Source organism: Oncorhynchus masou, chromosome 12 (genome assembly GCF_036934945.1).
Source record: "Oncorhynchus masou masou isolate Uvic2021 chromosome 12, UVic_Omas_1.1, whole genome shotgun sequence".
NCBI lineage: Eukaryota > Metazoa > Chordata > Actinopteri > Salmoniformes > Salmonidae > Oncorhynchus > Oncorhynchus masou.
The window spans coordinates 34,388,113-34,405,302 of NC_088223.1; the positions used below are offsets into that span (position 1 = coordinate 34,388,113).

Genomic DNA, 17,190 nt, shown 5'->3' on the forward strand with positions numbered 1-17,190 from the left:
TCAGCCATAGTAGTAAATCAGGGTTATGTGCCTTGCTCAAAGACACCTTGACAGATTTTCCACCTTGACGGCTCAAGTATTCGAACCAGCGACCTGTCGGTTACTGGTCTAACGCTCTAACCGCTAGGCTACCTGCCACCCTATAAACTGGTCTTTCAGTCCTGAGCGAACTGTCCCTCAGTATATTTATAGTCTAAAGTGGGGATCTGGGGGAGTTTGCCCTGGATTTGCGTCATGAGAGGCCGCGCGGTCAGCTAATCGCTCCTCTGTGGCTAGCGGGTGTAAACGGCCAGGGGAGAGATGGAGACAGATGTGGTGTAGAATTGGAGCGAGCCCCGCTTATCACATTAGTTGATGGGGCCTGATTGAATCTGAACTGGGTGATATAGCATGGTTTTTGTGTTGGGAATGGTTACAAAGTTTTCAACACAACAAAATACAATCATATTCACCACCCCTGTAGATAAAGCAAGCAATGACCATAATCATTTTCATTCCTTTGAATTAGACATTTCTGCTGTTATGCTGAAACCCCTCCAAAAGATCATCCTACCAAGTGCTGATCGCCTGAAGAGCTCAAGTTACCCTAATGAGCACAAAGATGATGATTCTTCTTCCTTTATCAGGAATGTTACCTTTTCCCAGGAGCAATGTACTGTAGTTTCAATTACTTGAAATGACGTGTCAGAGTAATGGCCTATGGGAGGAATTTGGCAGTGTCAGAATTTGGCTCCGTTCTGCTGAACTAGGTTGTTCTGCTGGGTTGTCTTCATGTGTCGGCAGATGGAAGTAAACACACTGGGACATGAGAGAGATAATACGTAGAGGAGAGAGGTGAACTCCGACCAGACAGCACACAGACACTGGAATGTGTGTTTATGCTCATGCTGAAATGCGTGTGTGTGTGTGTGTGCGTGTGCGTGATGAGGATACATACAGTAAGTCCACACCTCAGTGAGTCAGTCAGTGGAGGGAGTATCCATGCGTTGCATATCCACCTTTCATGTCCTCCTCTCTTCTTCTTTTCCCGCTCTACCGCCCCCCCCCTCCCCCCGTCCAGTCCAGTCCAGTCCAGTCCTGCAAAACACCCGTGTGGGTTCTGTCAGGACACACGGCGCTGCAGGACCTCAATAATAAAAGGGAGGGAATCTAATAAAGGGGAAACAGAGTGTCCTGTTTATCTCTCCCATCTGGGTCCCGTCTCGCTCTGCCTCCGTCATACAGAGAACAGCACAGCAGAGCAGCACCCTCCCCTCTGAAATCAGTTTTACCCTCACACTTTGTCTCTGTCTTGTTGCTAGTCCGACCCAGTGTGCTGGTTGCGGTAAAGTTATTCTGGAGTGTTTTGGGACGTCGCGTTCAGGTCGTTTACTAGTTATAGAAGGATGTTTTCTAGACATATTTTTAGTGATCAGAAAAATACATATTTCACTGGTTGTAATCTGACCAGAATAATGTATTTAAGTAACGTCTGGATGACGTCATGAAAAAAGACGTCTTGACATGGTTCACACAATAATCTGACGTCTCTACAACCACAAAGCTTGTTTTCAACTAGATAATGACATCAATATGCAAGATGTTGCCTTTATTTTTCCCCTCCTCAAAACTGCTGTGTCCTGCAAACTGCATGCTCTCGATCTTGTGGTTTATTTCACCCTCTTTTTTATTACCCCTTTACCTATCTAACTTTTTATCCTGTTCATCTTGTACTCTTGTTACTATCTTGCTACTTTACTTTTACGGTCTGTCTGACTACTTTGTCTTGTTTATCTTTTCTTTTCATTACCCCATCTGTTTATCCTTTCTTCTCTCCCTTGGTCTGTTCCTTGAAGCCAGGATTCCACAACTTGCGGCCCGCCGGCCAAAATTTGGCCCACAATATTTTTATTTGGCCCCCCCAAGTGATATGAAGAAAACAAATTAAGGCTGTTCTGAGGTCAAAACTGGGTGTGCAACTCAATATTAGGAGGGTCTTGTCAATGTTTGGTACAGTATGCTCAGTGTATGTGACCGTATACAAATGTAAGCAAGGTTTAAAATTATTATGTTTTGGTCAAATATGATGTCTTCTTGCGCTGAATTTGCAGTCTACATATTATTTGTATTTATGTTCCGGCCCCCAGACAATCCTTTCAAGAAAAAATATCAGCCTGCAGCTGAATCTATTGATGATTGCTGCTCTAAGCTCTCTTTCCCTTTCTTGATTCTCCCCGACTTCTGAGGTCTCTTCAAAGTTTTTTTTGCTATCCATCCCTCTCCACACTCTATTTCTCCTTCTTTCTTCTCCTTTTCCTTTCTAATTTTACACAGTGGGCTCACTCTCTCTGACCTGCCACCCCCAACCGAAGACTTTCTCTAACTTTGCTATTACCTCCTGAACATGTATTTTAGACTTTCGTTGCTTCAAACACCCCAGTCTCCCCCCTCCTTTCTCCCCCTCTTCTTTCTTTCCTCATTATCAGAATGTATTCAGACCCGTTGACTTTTCCCACATGTAGTTAGGTTACAGCCTTATTGTAAAATGTATTAAATTGTTTTTCTCCCTCATCATAATCCACACACAATACCCCATAATGACAAAACAAAGTTTTTGTGAAATTTGTGCTAATAAAAAAATGTAAAAAACAGAAATATCACATTTTACATAAGTACCTTGGCACACCTGTATTTGGGGAGTTTCTCCCATTCTTCTCTGCAGATCCTCTCAAGGTAAGTCAGGTTGTATGGGAGTCGTTGTTGCACAGCTATTTTTGGGTCTCTCCCTAGATGTTCAATCGGGTTCAAGTTCAGGCTCTGGCTGGGCCAGTCGAGGACATTCAGAGACTTGTCCCGAAGCCACTCCAGCATTGTCTGTGTCTCGACACAATCCTGTCTCAGAGATCTACGGATAATTCCTTCGGCCTCACTGCTTGTTTTTTGCTCTGACATGCGCTGTCAACTGTGTGACCTAATATAGACAGGTGTGTGCCTTTCCAAATCATATACAATCAATTAAATGTACCACAGGTGGACTCAAATCAAGTTGTAGAAACACATAAAGGATGATCAATGGAAACAAGATGCACCTGAACTCAATTTTGAGTGATAGCAAATTGTCTGAATTTCTATTTATTTTTTACCTTTATTTAACTAGGCAAGTCAATTAAGAACAAATTCTTATTTACAATGACGGCCTAGGAACAGTGGGATAACTGCTTTTTCAGGGACAGAACCACCGATTTTTACCTTGTCAGCTCGGGGATTTGAGCCACCAACCTTTCGGTTATTGTCCCAACGTTCTAACCACTAGGCTACCTGCCACCCCAATACTTACAGTGCCTTGCGAAAGTATTCGGCCCCCTTGAACTTTGCGACCTTTTGCCACATTTCAGGCTTCAAACATAAAGATATAAAACTGTATTTTTTTGTGAAGAATCAACAACAAGTGGGACACAATCATGAAGTGGAACGACATTTATTGGATATTTCAAACTTTTTTAACAAATCAAAAACTGAAAAATTGGGCGTGCAAAATTATTCAACCCCCTTAAGTTAATACTTTGTAGCGCCACCTTTTGCTGCAATTACAGCTGTAAGTCGCTTGGGGTATGTCTCTATCAGTTTTGCACATCGAGGGACTGAAATCTTTTCCCATTCCTTCTTGCAAAACAGCTCAAGCTCAGTGAGGTTGGATGGAGAGCATTTGTGAACAGCAGTTTTCAGTTCTTTCCACAGATTCTCGATTGGATTCAGGTCTGGACTTTGACTTGGCCATTCTAACACCTGGATATGTTTATTTTTGAACCATTCCATTGTAGATTTTGCTTTATGTTTTGGATCATTGTCTTGTTCGAAGACAAATCTCCGTCCCAGTCTCAGGTCTTTTGCAGACTCCATCGGGTTTCCTTCCAGAATGGTCCTGTATTTGGCTCCATCCATCTTCCCATCAATTTTAACCATCTTCCCTGTCCCTGCTGAAGAAAAGCAGGCCCAAACCATGATGCTGCCACCACCATGTTTGACAGTGGGGATGGTGTGGTCAGGGTGATAAGCTGTGTTGCTTTTACGCCAAACATAACATTTTGCATTGTTGCCAAAAAGTTCAATTTTGGTTTCATCTGATCAGAGCACCTTCTTCCACATGTTTGGTGTGTCTCCCAGGTGGCTTGTGGCAAACTTTAAACAACACTTTTTATGGATATCTTTAAGAAATGGCTTTCTTCTTGCCACTCTTCCATAAAGGCCAGATTTGTGCAATATACGACTGATTGTTGTCCTATGGACAGAGTCTCCCACCTCAGCTGTAGATCTCTGCAGTTCATCCAGAGTGATCATGGGCCTCTTGGCTGCATCTCTGATCAGTCTTCTCCTTGTATGAGCTGACAGTTTAGAGGGACGGCCAGGTCTTGGTAGATTTGCAGTGGTCTGATACTCCTTCCATTTCAATGTTATCGCTTGCACAGTGCTCCTTGGGATATTTAAAGCTTGGGATTTTTTTTGTATCCAAATCCAGCTTTAAACTTCTTCACAACAGTATCTCGGACCTGCCTGGTGTGTTCCTTGTTCTTCATGATGCTCTCTGTGCTTTTAACGGACCTCTGAGACTATCACAGTGCAGGTGCATTTATACGGAGACTTGATTACACACAGGTGGATTGTATTTATCATCATTAGTCATTTAGGTCAACATTGGATCATTCAGAGATCCTCACTGCACTTCTGGAGAGAGTTTGCTGCACTGAAAGTAAAGGGGCTGAATAATTTTGCACTCCCAATTTTTCAGTTTTTGATTTGTTAAAAAAGTTTGAAATATCCAATAGATTTCGTTCCACTTCTTGATTGTGTCCCACTTGTTGTTGATTCTTCACAAAAAAATACAGTTTTATATCTTTATGTTTGAAGCCTGAAATGTGGCAAAAGGTCGCAAAGTTCAAGGGGGCCGAATACTTTCGCAAGGCACTGTATATAAATAAGGTATTTCTATTTTATTTTTAAATTAGCAAAAATTTCTAAGCACCTGTTTTCGCTTTGTCATTGTGGGGTATTGTGAGTAGATTGCTGAGGAAATGTTTGTTTTTTAAAGCCATTTCAGAATAAGACTGCAACATAACAAAATGTGAAAAATGTCAAGGGGTCTGAATACTTTCCGAAGGCACTGTAAAAGACAGTCTGGACAAAGAGCAGAGACACATCATCACACCACCAGAGCCGTGTCAGCTGACCCTGACTGGCACAAAATGGACGCTGGTCGCCCAGTCACCCTTATGAGTGGGAAGGAAAACAAAGGCAGCCGGTCGCCTGATGTCAGTCTATGCCTTTCGCTTGGTCATTATTCTTGTATTGTAGTTCTGACGGACAATGTACAGTGTTGGACTGTCATAGCTACATGCTGTGTTGGTATAGTGCCCTTCTTATCCCAGTTTGATCTATATGACTCACTATATGTATAATTATTTGGTGTTCTTAACATAAAGTATTCCTTACCTAATTTGTGTCAAACGTATGCTTATTGGTTTGCTTTAGCTATCATGGATGTTTTATATGCTAGTCAATTGTGTAAATAAAATGACAGAATATGCGTTATTTACATGCAGTGGGTCACTTAGTGAACTCATACGCTTCCTAACTCATACACTGCATGGGTAGATCATTCAGTAATTGATTGGTTGAACTTGTGGGCATCAAGTAGCCTCAAGGTTAGTGCGTTGGCCAGTAACCGAAAGGTTGCTGGATGGAATACCGGAGCCAACAAGCTAAAAATAAATAAAAAATCCTATCGCTGTACCATTTGAGCAAGGCACTTAATCCTACTTGTTCCAGGGGCACTGTACAATTGTGACCCCACTCCCTGCGGGTGTCTTGGAGGGTTGGAATATGCAACAACAACAAAAATATAGTATACACTTGTGTGTAACAGGACAAATATAAGCACCCCCCAACTGATATTATTATCTTGATAGTGCCGGTCAGAGGTCACATTACTCTAAGTGGTCTGAGCCTGACGTCTATCTTCTTCAGCAATGACCAAACAGGTCCAAGGTCAGTGGATCATGGCTTTGAGCGTCTGTTCGGAATGGAGTGACAGTCCAATGTGACTGTTTCTGCACCTTATACTACTTAACCAATTTACTCAGACTAATGTGTGTTTTACTGTACCTCCAAAACCATTTATTTTACTAAGTTCTAAATGGTTCTAAACTGTGTTGTTGAATGATGGCTCCTGTGTGTACGTAAAGTAGTTTACAGGTGCACGTTGGTAGAGTTGTGCTTCAGAAAAGGAAACATTCGGTTGCAGTTCATTGCAGCACAGCTTCGAATGTGATCGTTCAGCTGACTTCAGGGTTTGTTTTGGATCCAGTGTGGTTCGTTTCTATTGAGAGCAAGTGTCAAAAGTTTTGCTAACAAAGTGAAACAAACTGCACAAGGTCCACATGACTTCAGAACCTGACAACAGTTCAACCCCTGGATTGATTCGATAAATCGCCCTTGACGCTTATGTATTATGTTTTATTAAGTCTGGTTACAAGTGGTTATTCAATCTATTCAGCCCTGGGGGATGTAGAGCTAAACCCTAAACAGCCATAATGTTGCCAGAGGCTGCCTGTGGGTAATGTGAGCTCTGTGTTGTGCTGCTGACTACTGAATCATCATGGCCTCCTGTTACACTGAGGTCAGCCTGCTTCTCTGTGTACCTCTATCCCCACTGTACTGACCTGTGTGTGTGTGTCCACCCCCACTGTGCTGACCTGTGTGTCTGTGTGTGTGTGTCCACCCCCACTGTGCTGACCTGTGTGCTACTGAGCCTTTTCACCCATCTGGACTACCTGGAGGAGGGAGTTTGTCATGAAGGCCTAAGTGAAGTCGTCTTTGCATAGTGGTTCATTTAAAAAATATATATATAAAATGTAACCTTCATAGGATTAGGCAAGTCAATTAAGAACAAATTCTTATTTACATTGACGGCCAAACCCAGACGACGCTGGGCCAATTGTGCCCCACTCTATGGGACTCCCAATCACGGCAGGTTGTGATACAGCCTGGAATCAAACCAGGGTGTCTGTAGTGACGCCACTAGCACTGAGATGCAGTGTCTTAGACCGCTGTGCCACTCGGGAGCCTCAAAATTGCAGGTAGCTCTTTGATGACTGTTGGTTTCTCTCTCTCTCTCAGTCCCCCTTCTCCCTCTCTCTTTATTTTTCAGCGTCTCTCTGTCTCTCGCTCGCGTGCTCCCTCTCTCTTTGTCTCTTTCCATCTTTTACTTTTTCTCTCATAAAAGTTGTTTTGATTGACCAAAAAATCTGGTTTGGGAATTAGAAGATCTTTCCAGCTCCCAATTGTTAAATGTAAGTACCTCTTTGAATTATGGCCCTCTCCTCTGAATGAATACCCTCTCCCCTGAATGAATACCCTCTCCCCTGTTTTTCTCCACCCCATCTCTCCTCTCACTGATTAGATTAGCTGCCAGCTGCAGCTGGGCCCAGCCTGTCAATTCCCTTGATGGACACACTTCCTGTGTCCATGTGTGCTTCCAAATGGCACCTATTCCCTATACAGTGCACTACTTTTGACCAGAGCCCTATGGGACATTTGGGAAGCACCCATCTGTTTTGAATAAGAGAAAGTGGAGTTCCTCTTTTCTGTGGTTGGTTTCCAGGCACTGGTGGTACTTCTGTTTGGATTTCGCACAATGTTGATTGGACAAATGTTTTATATATGGTAATATACTTAATGGTTTTATTACGGTATAGGACAGCTGGTATGAGTTGTATTTTGAATGGGAGAAAGTCCCTTGTTGCTGGTGGCACTGTACTTTTCCATCTCATCTGGATCGATGTTTCTATCGCACTGTTGATTTTGAGTTGGACTAATATTTTAGTGTCATAAACCTGTAAACCTTTATATTTGTACAGGACACAAACATAAATGTTTTGATGATCAGATTGCCTGTTCTTGTTACAACCACCGAAGAAGCATTGGAATGATTGGGACTGGAGTAATACTGACACGTCAACAGTGTGATAATCACTCTTACTACTAATCATTGCCAGTCTGCCTTCCCTCCTTTTCCTGACGTGTGACATCAACCAGTGCAGAATTTCATTAGGGCTCTAATCAGTAGTAATCAGCAGTAAGTATAGTCCATTCAGCACCCGGGGCCTAATTGACAAAGCACTTCTATACTGAACAAAAATATAAAGGCAACATGTAAAGTGTTGGACCAATGTTTCATGAACTGAAATAAAAGATCCCAAAAGAATTAAGTGGGACAAAAAGCTTTTTTTCTCTCAAATTCTGTGAACAAATTTGTTTACATCCCTGTTAGTGAGCCTTTCTCATTTGCCAGGATAATCCATCCACCTGACGGGTGTGAGGGATCAAGAAACTAATTAAACAGCATGATAATGTTTGAGGGAGCGTGCAATTGGCATGCTGACTGCAGGAAAGTCTACCAGAGCTGTTGCCAGAGAATTGAATGATCATTTCAACATAAGCCATCTCCAACGTTGTTTTAGAGAATTTGGCAGTACATCCAACTGGCCTCACAACCGCAGACCACATGTAACCACGTTATTGTTGTCTCTACCTACTTGACCTTTGTGCTGATGACCTTGCCCAATAATGTTTGTACCATGTATTTGTGACGCTACCATGTTGTGCTGCTACCATGTTGTTGTCATGTTATGTTGCTAGCATGCTGTGTTGTCATGTTTTGCTGTTATGTTGTTGTCTTAACTCTCTCTTTATGTAGTGTTGTGTCTCTCTTGTTGTGATGTGTGTTTTGTCCTATATTTATATTGTGTTTATTTAATCCCAGGCCCCAGTCCCCACAGGAGACCTTCTGCCTTTTGGTAGACCGTCAATTTAAATTAGAATTTATTCTTAACTGACTTGCCTAGTAGTTAAATAAAGGATAAATAAATAAAACCACACCAGCCAGGACCTCCACATCCAGCTTCTTTACCTGCAGGATCATCTGAGGCCATCCACCCGGATAGCTGATGGAACTGTGGGTTTCCACAACCAAAGAATTTCTCAACAGTCAGAAACCATCATAGGGAAGCTCATTTGCGTGCTTGTAATCCTCACCAGGGTCTTGACCTGACTGCTGTTCGGCGTCTTAACCGAATTCAGTGGGCAAATGCTCACCTTCGATGGCCAACTGGCATGTTGGAGAAGTGTGCTCTTCACAGATGAATCCCAGTTTCAACTGTACCGGGCAGATAACAGACACTGTGTATGGCGTCGAGTGCCCATGGTGTCGGTGTAGTTGTGGTATGAGTAGGCATAAGTTACAGACTACACACACAATTGCATTTTATCAATAGCAATTTGATGCACAGAGATACTGTGATGAGATCCTGAGGTCCGTTGTTGTGCCATTCTTCCGCTGCCATCACCTCATGTTTCAGCATGATAATGCATGGCCATGTTGCAAGGATCTGTACACAATTCCTGGAAGCTGAAAATGTCCCAGTTCTTCCATGGCCTGCATACTCACCAAACATGTCATCCATTGAAAATGTTTGGGATGCTCTGGATCGACGTGTACGACCGTGTGTTCCAGTTCCCGCCAATATCCAGCAGCTTCGCATAGCCATTGAAGAGGAGTGGGACAACAATCAACAGCCTGATCAAGCTATGTGAAGGAGATGTCTCGCTACATGACACAAATGGTGGTCACACCAGATACTGACTGGTTTTCTGATCCACGCCCTTACTTAAAAAAAAAAGGTATTTGTGACCAACATTTGCATATCTGTATTCCCAGTGATGTGAAATCCATAGATTAGAGGGCCTCCCAAGTGGCGCAGCAGTCTACGGCACTGCATCGCTGTGCTTGAAGCGTCACTACAGACCCGAGTTCGATCCCAGGCTATGTCACAACTGACTGTGACCGGGAGTCCCACACAACTGGCCAGGCGTCATCCGGGTAAGGGGAAAGTTTGGCCGGGGGTCCTTTCGTTAGCTCATCGTGCTTTCGTTAGCTCATCGTGCTTTACTTAGCTCATCGTGCTTTACTTAGCTCATTGTGCTTTAGCGACTCCTTGTGGCGGGGCGCCTGCAAGCTGACTTCGGTCGTCAGTTAAACAGTGTTTCCTCCGACACATTGGTTCGGCTGGCTTCCAGGTTAAGCGGGCAGTGTGTTAAGAAGCACGGTTTGGCAGGTCATGTTTCGTAGGATGCATGACTCGACCTTCACCTCTCCCGAGCCCTTTTGGGAGTTGCAGCGATGAGACAAGATCGTAATTGGATATCACGAGAAAGGGGGTAAAATACAAAAAAATAAATGATCCCATAGATTAGGGCTGAATGAATATATTTCAATTGACTGATTTCCTTATATGAACTGTAACGTTTAGATTTTTGTTCATTGTAATATAGATAGAAATAGAAGGCCTGAAATACACACACACACACACACAAACACAAGCACACAGGCTAGCTTGGATGATTAATGAATAAACAAATCTTACATTTGAATCCCCTACGTGGAGAAATCTCAATGACTGAACCAAAATGACAATAATAGGTGAGACTGGAAATGAAAGGCACAATCCCAGTTATCTGATGGTAATTATTTAGATGATTACCTTAAATTAGTTTAATAGTATCATGTCATATATTCCAACCAAATAACCACCTACCACATCAAAGCTCACAATACACCTTTACCTGATGCACATAGTGGCTCCATGGCCTCTGTACTTCAATGAGCAGTTAAATAATGACACACTCTGAAAGCTCAGGCCCCTTGAGAAAAACAAGGACATTATCGTCTTTCAAGATATGATTTTACCCAGCTAAATGGTTGCCAAGAAACATCCAGAACTACAAAATGTCAATAAATCTTTTGAAAATCAACCACTCTGCCTTACATTACTCCGATTTTCAGTATAGCCTTCACTAGCGACATTGTGCCAAATTTAGCGTCACTGTACAATACCACATCCTTGAATCATTCTGAGAGTACATTTTTAGAGGAGTTGTATCGATTGAGCACATACAGATGTAGGATCGTAATTTGAGACAGTTTTCTACAGCAGGAAAATTATCCTGCAGGAACAGGAAATGTGCATTTTTATGTGGATTATAATTATTGGACATTTTTTGTAGGGGTTGATAAAAATAAATTAAGAGGAAAATACAAACTGGAAGCCTTTTTAAACCTCAATACACTATGTTTGCATGTCCTGCTATGCAGGGAAATTATCAGCAACAAAAGAGTGATCAAATTAAGGTCCTACATCTGTTCAACTCTTATCGACAGAAATCAGGACCCACTAGCTCCTGAAGCAAAAGACGCTCAACCAAAAAATCCCCCTCTTTACTCCATAAATTAAGCCTTGTCAACCAATCACCTCAGAGATAGGAAGGCATCTACCCAGTGGGGGTCCATGGAGGCTGGAGGTTGATGTTGTTCTCTTGTGATTTCCATCTTTTGTCTTTTCCTAATCCCAACCTGCGAGTGGGATCACTCACTCTCTCCTATTCCCACAGCCCACACTCTGAACTCCACAAGCCTCTTCTCATAGCTCTTCAGTTACCCACAACCCCCTCGGTGACAATACGGGGCGGCACTGTTGCATATCGTAAGGGAAAGACTGTATTATTGCATGATGAATCCATATGTGGTCATATGTGTGTGGTTGATCATTGAGCAATGGTTGGTTCCTCTGACTTCTTGGCTGGTTTCTTCTGTTGACCATTATAAGAGGCCCCCATTAGATTGAGACATGCATGTTTTGGGTTGTCTAACAGCCGTGGGTTCCTATGTGTTTCCTTGCTGATTGTTTCAATGTGACATGGAAGATGCCACTACATTGGAATTTATTGCTTTTAAACATACAGGGAAAAGAAAGGCTTGTGAATTGAATTAAAATATGTGAGTGATGGCCTTCATAATTGACATTTCTAAAGCAAACACGCATCTTCACAGTGAAAATTACAAAGGAAATGTCAACTGAGCTCGTTATCGAGTGACCTTCCTTTGCCATTTATTAATCATTTATAATATATTAATAAGGTGTGAATAAAACATGAGTAAGGCATGAATAAGCAATATTAACAAGAGGGACCTACGCTGAAAGGGACTCGATTAATGGAGGTTTCAAAGAACAGGGGTAAGACAGGTACTTCTTCATTGACCTGAGCAGCAAGTGACAGATGGGAAGAGTGCTCTGCTCTCATCACAAATGGACAGATTGGTGGAGGAGAGGGAGCTGTTAGTGGATTGGGCTATGTAATCACCACAATGGGTTAACCAGGTCTCTTATAGAGACCTATACTGAAACCCACTGAGCCTGGCGACTCAGGCAGATTGGTGGAGGAGAGGGAGCTGTTAGTGGATTGGGCTATGTAATCACCACAATGTGTTAGCCAGGTCTCTTATAGAGTCCTATACTGAAACCCACTTATCCTGGCGACTCAGGCAGATTGGCAACAGATAGATGGAGAGATTGGAGAAGGTTAGGAAAGTGTGGAGGAGATGGGAAGAGGAGAGATGGATAGAGGAGAAGGTAGGGTGATGGACTGAGGTGGTTACAGAGAGTGAAAGGAGAGATGTGGAAAGAAGGAGAGGGAAAGAGAAGAGAAGAGAAAAGGTTGAGAGAGTGCTTTTAGAACGAGTGGGGAAATAAGATGGGGAGTGGAGCAGAGAGGGGAAGGAGAGGTGAGCGAGATGAAAACAACATTGAATGACACAGAAATAGGAAAATAGTGAAGGGAATTAAAAGATACAGTAAAGTGAGAAATACATGAATATTGGACTATAAATAGAGTCAGGTCAACAATTATTGGCACCCTTGATTAAAAAAAAACACTGTTAAATAAATAATACAAATGCTGTGCTATATTGTATGCTCAGATTTGTTTACAAATGATATTATTTTATACTAATACAATTAACCTTACTGTACATAGCAAAAAAAAATCGAAAGGAAGCCGAAATAGAGGGAGAATGAGGCAGAGTGGTCCTGTGAAGTGAATGACAGTGTTCAGTTAGGACTTGTGCTGCCAATGGAGCAGCACAGGCACCAGGGGCCAGAGCATTGAGTTTCAGCTTCTACACAGAGGAGCTCCTATTACAATCACTAATGGACCAGGGGTTGATGTGTGTGTGTTTTTTCAACATATGGGACTGAAAGCCAGAATGCTTTTTTTCATCTTGTTTTTGTCAAATCACCCTGTGTGAAATTAAAAGCAGCATCAGTGTTATCATTCAGTTAAATGCAAATTCTCTTCTTTTTTTTGTGGTGGTGCACGGCCCTCCTCGGGTTTTGCCTGTCTAAGAGCTGGGAAAATATGTCAGGCGAGATCTGCTTCTCTTCCTCTCTCTCTCTCTCTCTCTCTCTCTCTCTCTCTCTCTCTCTCTCTCTCTCTCTCTCTCTATAAACACACACACACACACTTTACTTGCTTTAATTACAGTTCTGTTTTCAATGCACCCCTCGACCACTCCCCTGTTCACCCGTCAAGTTGAAAGCACATGCCACTGCCACCACGGTTAGTCTTGTCAGAGACGCTGCTGCCACTGCTTTTTACTCCCACGCTAATTAGCCGGGTATTTTACAACACAATGGATGTAGATTTTAGAACAAGGACAGTTTAACCACCTGGCGAAGAGACGAAAGATGATTCCGTTTTTTTGTGAAGAAAGAAAGAGTGGTTATTTTTTACATTTAGACATAGGGCCCTGCTAGACTACTTTTCAAATGCATCCTTCCTTCCTTCGGTCCTTCCCTTCTTCCTTCCTTTCTTCCTTCTTTGAAGTAATCCTAGATCTGACATTTTTGGACTAGGTTAAATTATGGAGTGGGACCCTTGCTTTCACCTTTCCAGTTGTGTACGATTAGTGATAATTACTTCAAGGCAGGGAGTGGAGGGATACATTTCACAACTATTCAAAACGGTTTTAGTCAGGATATCTGTCCTGGAGATTCGAAGTTGGGTAGCTGCTCAAATCAAATCAAATCACATAGTTAGCAGATGTTAATGCAAGTGTAGCGAAATGCTTGTGCTTCTAGTTCTGACAGTGCAGTAATATCTAACAAGTAATCTAACAATTCCCCAACAACTACCTAATACACACAAATATAAAGGGGGAATGAGATAATGTACCTGTATGTATATGGATGAGCGATGGCCGAGATGGTATGAAATACAGTATACACATGTGATATGAGTAATGTAAGATATCTAAGCATTATTAAAGTGGCATTATTAGAGTGGCATTGTTTAAAGTGACGAGTGATTAATTTATTAAAGTGGCCAGTGATTGGGTCTCAATGTAGGCAGCAGCCTCTCTGAGTTAGTGATTGCTGTTTAGCAGTCTGATGACCTTGAGATAGAAGCTGTTTTTCAGTCTCTCGGTCCCAGCTTAGATGCACCTGTACTGACCTCGCCTATATAGTTTGACATTGAGAAGCCATAAATTGCCAGTATCATCATGATTCCTTATAGATAGACATCATGTATTATAGAAACAAATTAGATCCTTTTTAGGGAACGCGTTTACTGTACATTATGTCTTTGGGGGTCCGTCATATGTATGTCAGAATAGACTGTGTCTGTTGAAATGATGATTACTTTGAAAGAACCATAGCCATCTGTGCCAAATACCTTTGGAAATAGGAACGCAGATGAATTATACGATAACTAACCCCCATACAATGTAAAGTACTTTGAGCCCTAGGCCTTGAACGTTATATAAATGCATTCCATCCGTGATTCACCCTGTTAACCTTAGAGATCGTGTAATATATAAGCAGTAATTTGGTAGAGTGAGCTGTACTACCTCAGACAACTATGAGCCTTGTAGACTCAGGTCAGGGACAGCCACTGTATGATACCTTGCATATCTGATCTGAGGTCAGATCAGTAGAACATGTAGGAGGCAGAATGTTGGACACAGAGATAAATAAATGTATTAAATGAATTAGGATTATGCAATGATTCATTTCTGATGGCGTTGAGCAAGGTAGAGACTCAATCATAGAAGTAGTAAATATAACATAATAAAGTGATTGTCACGACTTCCGCCGAAGTCGGTTCCTCTCCTTGTTCGGGCGGCGTTCTGCGGTCGACGTCACCGGGCTTCTAGCCATCGCCGATCCACCTTTCATTTTCCATTTGTTTTGTCTTATTTTCCCACACACCTGGTTTACATTCCCTCATTACTTGTTGTGTATTTAACCCTCTGTTCCCCCCCATGTCTTTGTGTGAGATTGTTTGTCAGTGCATGTGCACTTCTGACTGGTTTTGCGACGGGTTATTTTACCCGTATTTTGTTATTGTGGGTACAGCTTGTTTTTGCATTATTAAAGTGCTCCAGTTGCTACCCATTTCTGCTTTCCTTCGCCTGACTTCCCTGCAGTCAGTTACGCACCGCTTACAGGGATCTTATTTCTATGGGCTCAAATCAAATCTGTTCAACTCTGACTCAAGAAGATAGAGGAATTTGAGAGTGCCGAAGGAGAGAGATTTTTTCCCAAACTTTATTACTGCACTCTTCCAGCACAGTAGTGTGAAGAAGTGGGAGGTTTGGGTTAGGAGGCTTTTCACTGTGAGGTTGCAGGTTCAGCTTCCAGATACTGTGTGTCTCTGTCATTGATCAAATAAGCCTAAGAGGTGAAGTATGGGAAATGCCTAGGTGCCTGTGAAGTTCTAAAAACTTCCAAACTAAAAGTCAGCTCACGCCACTTTATTTGGCAGAATTATTGCTGCAGTGCATGTGCAACAATAACATGTTCTAGTACAAGTTATTGTTTTAGTTTTTTGTTGTTGTAACAAGCTAACTTTTTAGGTCTCACAACTGTAGGGCCAAGAGCCAAACTAAGAGATGGCATGAGTTTGAATCAACTCATATATTTTCCTTGGTTTCACCTAACCCCTATTGATATTTAAAACCATGTCCGTCTCAAGTGTGCACGGTGTAGTTGAAGTTTTTTTTATAAGCGAGCTTGATAAATGTGCCGTATGGATTACTTAACCAAAGACTTGATTCAAGAGAGGGGCTTTACATCACGCTCCTATTTCCCATTACCCCCTCCACAACATTAAAGACGGTGTACGGAAGTTAAGTTAAGTTAAGTTGCTAATTTACCTACAATTTTGACTTTTTTGACTCAGATTTTGAGGTGTAGGGTCTTAATTTTAAATCTGAAACTTGTTGTGTATTTCAGGTTTAAAAAAGGTTTCTGAAGTTTGATATTCCCTTACGAAAAATGTATCAACCCCTACAAAAATGTCAATTTCTAATCCAGATAATAATTCACATTTCCTGTTGCTGCAGGATCATTTTCCTGCTGTAGCAAACTGGCTCAAATGAAGATCCTACATCTGTACTTGTGACTTGGCAAGGCTAACTTTCTGCATCCTGTTGGTTTGTTTTACTGCGGGGGACAGGATATAGCAACACACAGGGACTGGCAACAGGTGGTGCTACACAATATGGACCCAGCTGGCTAGTTTGTTCATTTATTTTGTGAAGGGCAACCAAATAAACTAACGGGATTGAACAAAGGGCCCATCTCTCAATCTTGAAAGCAATGAGGAAAAAGCACAGCTTGCACCCAGATTGTGCACCTGAATCCTTTGTGTTAATCCCTCTGTTCTCTCCTCTCTCTCTCTCTCTCCCCTCTCTCTCTTTCTCCTCTCTCTCTCTCTCTCCTTTCTCTCTCTCTCTCCTCACCCTCTCTCTCTCTTTCTCTTTCTCTCTTTCTCTTCTTCTGTGGCAGGTGTTACTGGCTTGGTTCAAATTGATGGAGAAGGCGATCGGGAGATTGACTTTGCCTTGTGGGACATGACCGATCTTGACTCTGGGGTCTTTCAGGTGGGCACTGACTGCTCCTCTAGCAAAATGGTGGTTAGGCACAAACACACACGGGCACATAAATACACGCTCACACTCTGTAGTTGTGTTTTTTGCCCTCTTCCAGTGTAGCAGCTACAAAACCTGCAATGACATGCACTTTCGTTCAACACCCAAAGTTAGGCTAACCATCTATCCTGTGTATCTCCAGATCGTATCCGTCTACAACAGCACCCTGAAGGAGTTGGTTCCAGTGCCGGGCATGAAGGTCCAGTGGCCGGGGGGCGCCCCGCCCCAAGACATCCCCGACTGTGGCTTCAAGAATGACAAGCCCGCTTGCTTAGCACGTATGCACTGAGTAACCCCTGGGGCCTCATTTATCAATATAAAAATAGAGT

General features: G+C 42.4%; 1 pseudogene; it reads left to right on the forward strand.

Annotated features, from left to right (window-relative positions):
- Positions 1–17,190, forward strand: part of LOC135549903 (atrial natriuretic peptide receptor 1-like) — a 128,390-nt pseudogene that overhangs the window by 67,456 nt on the left and 43,744 nt on the right.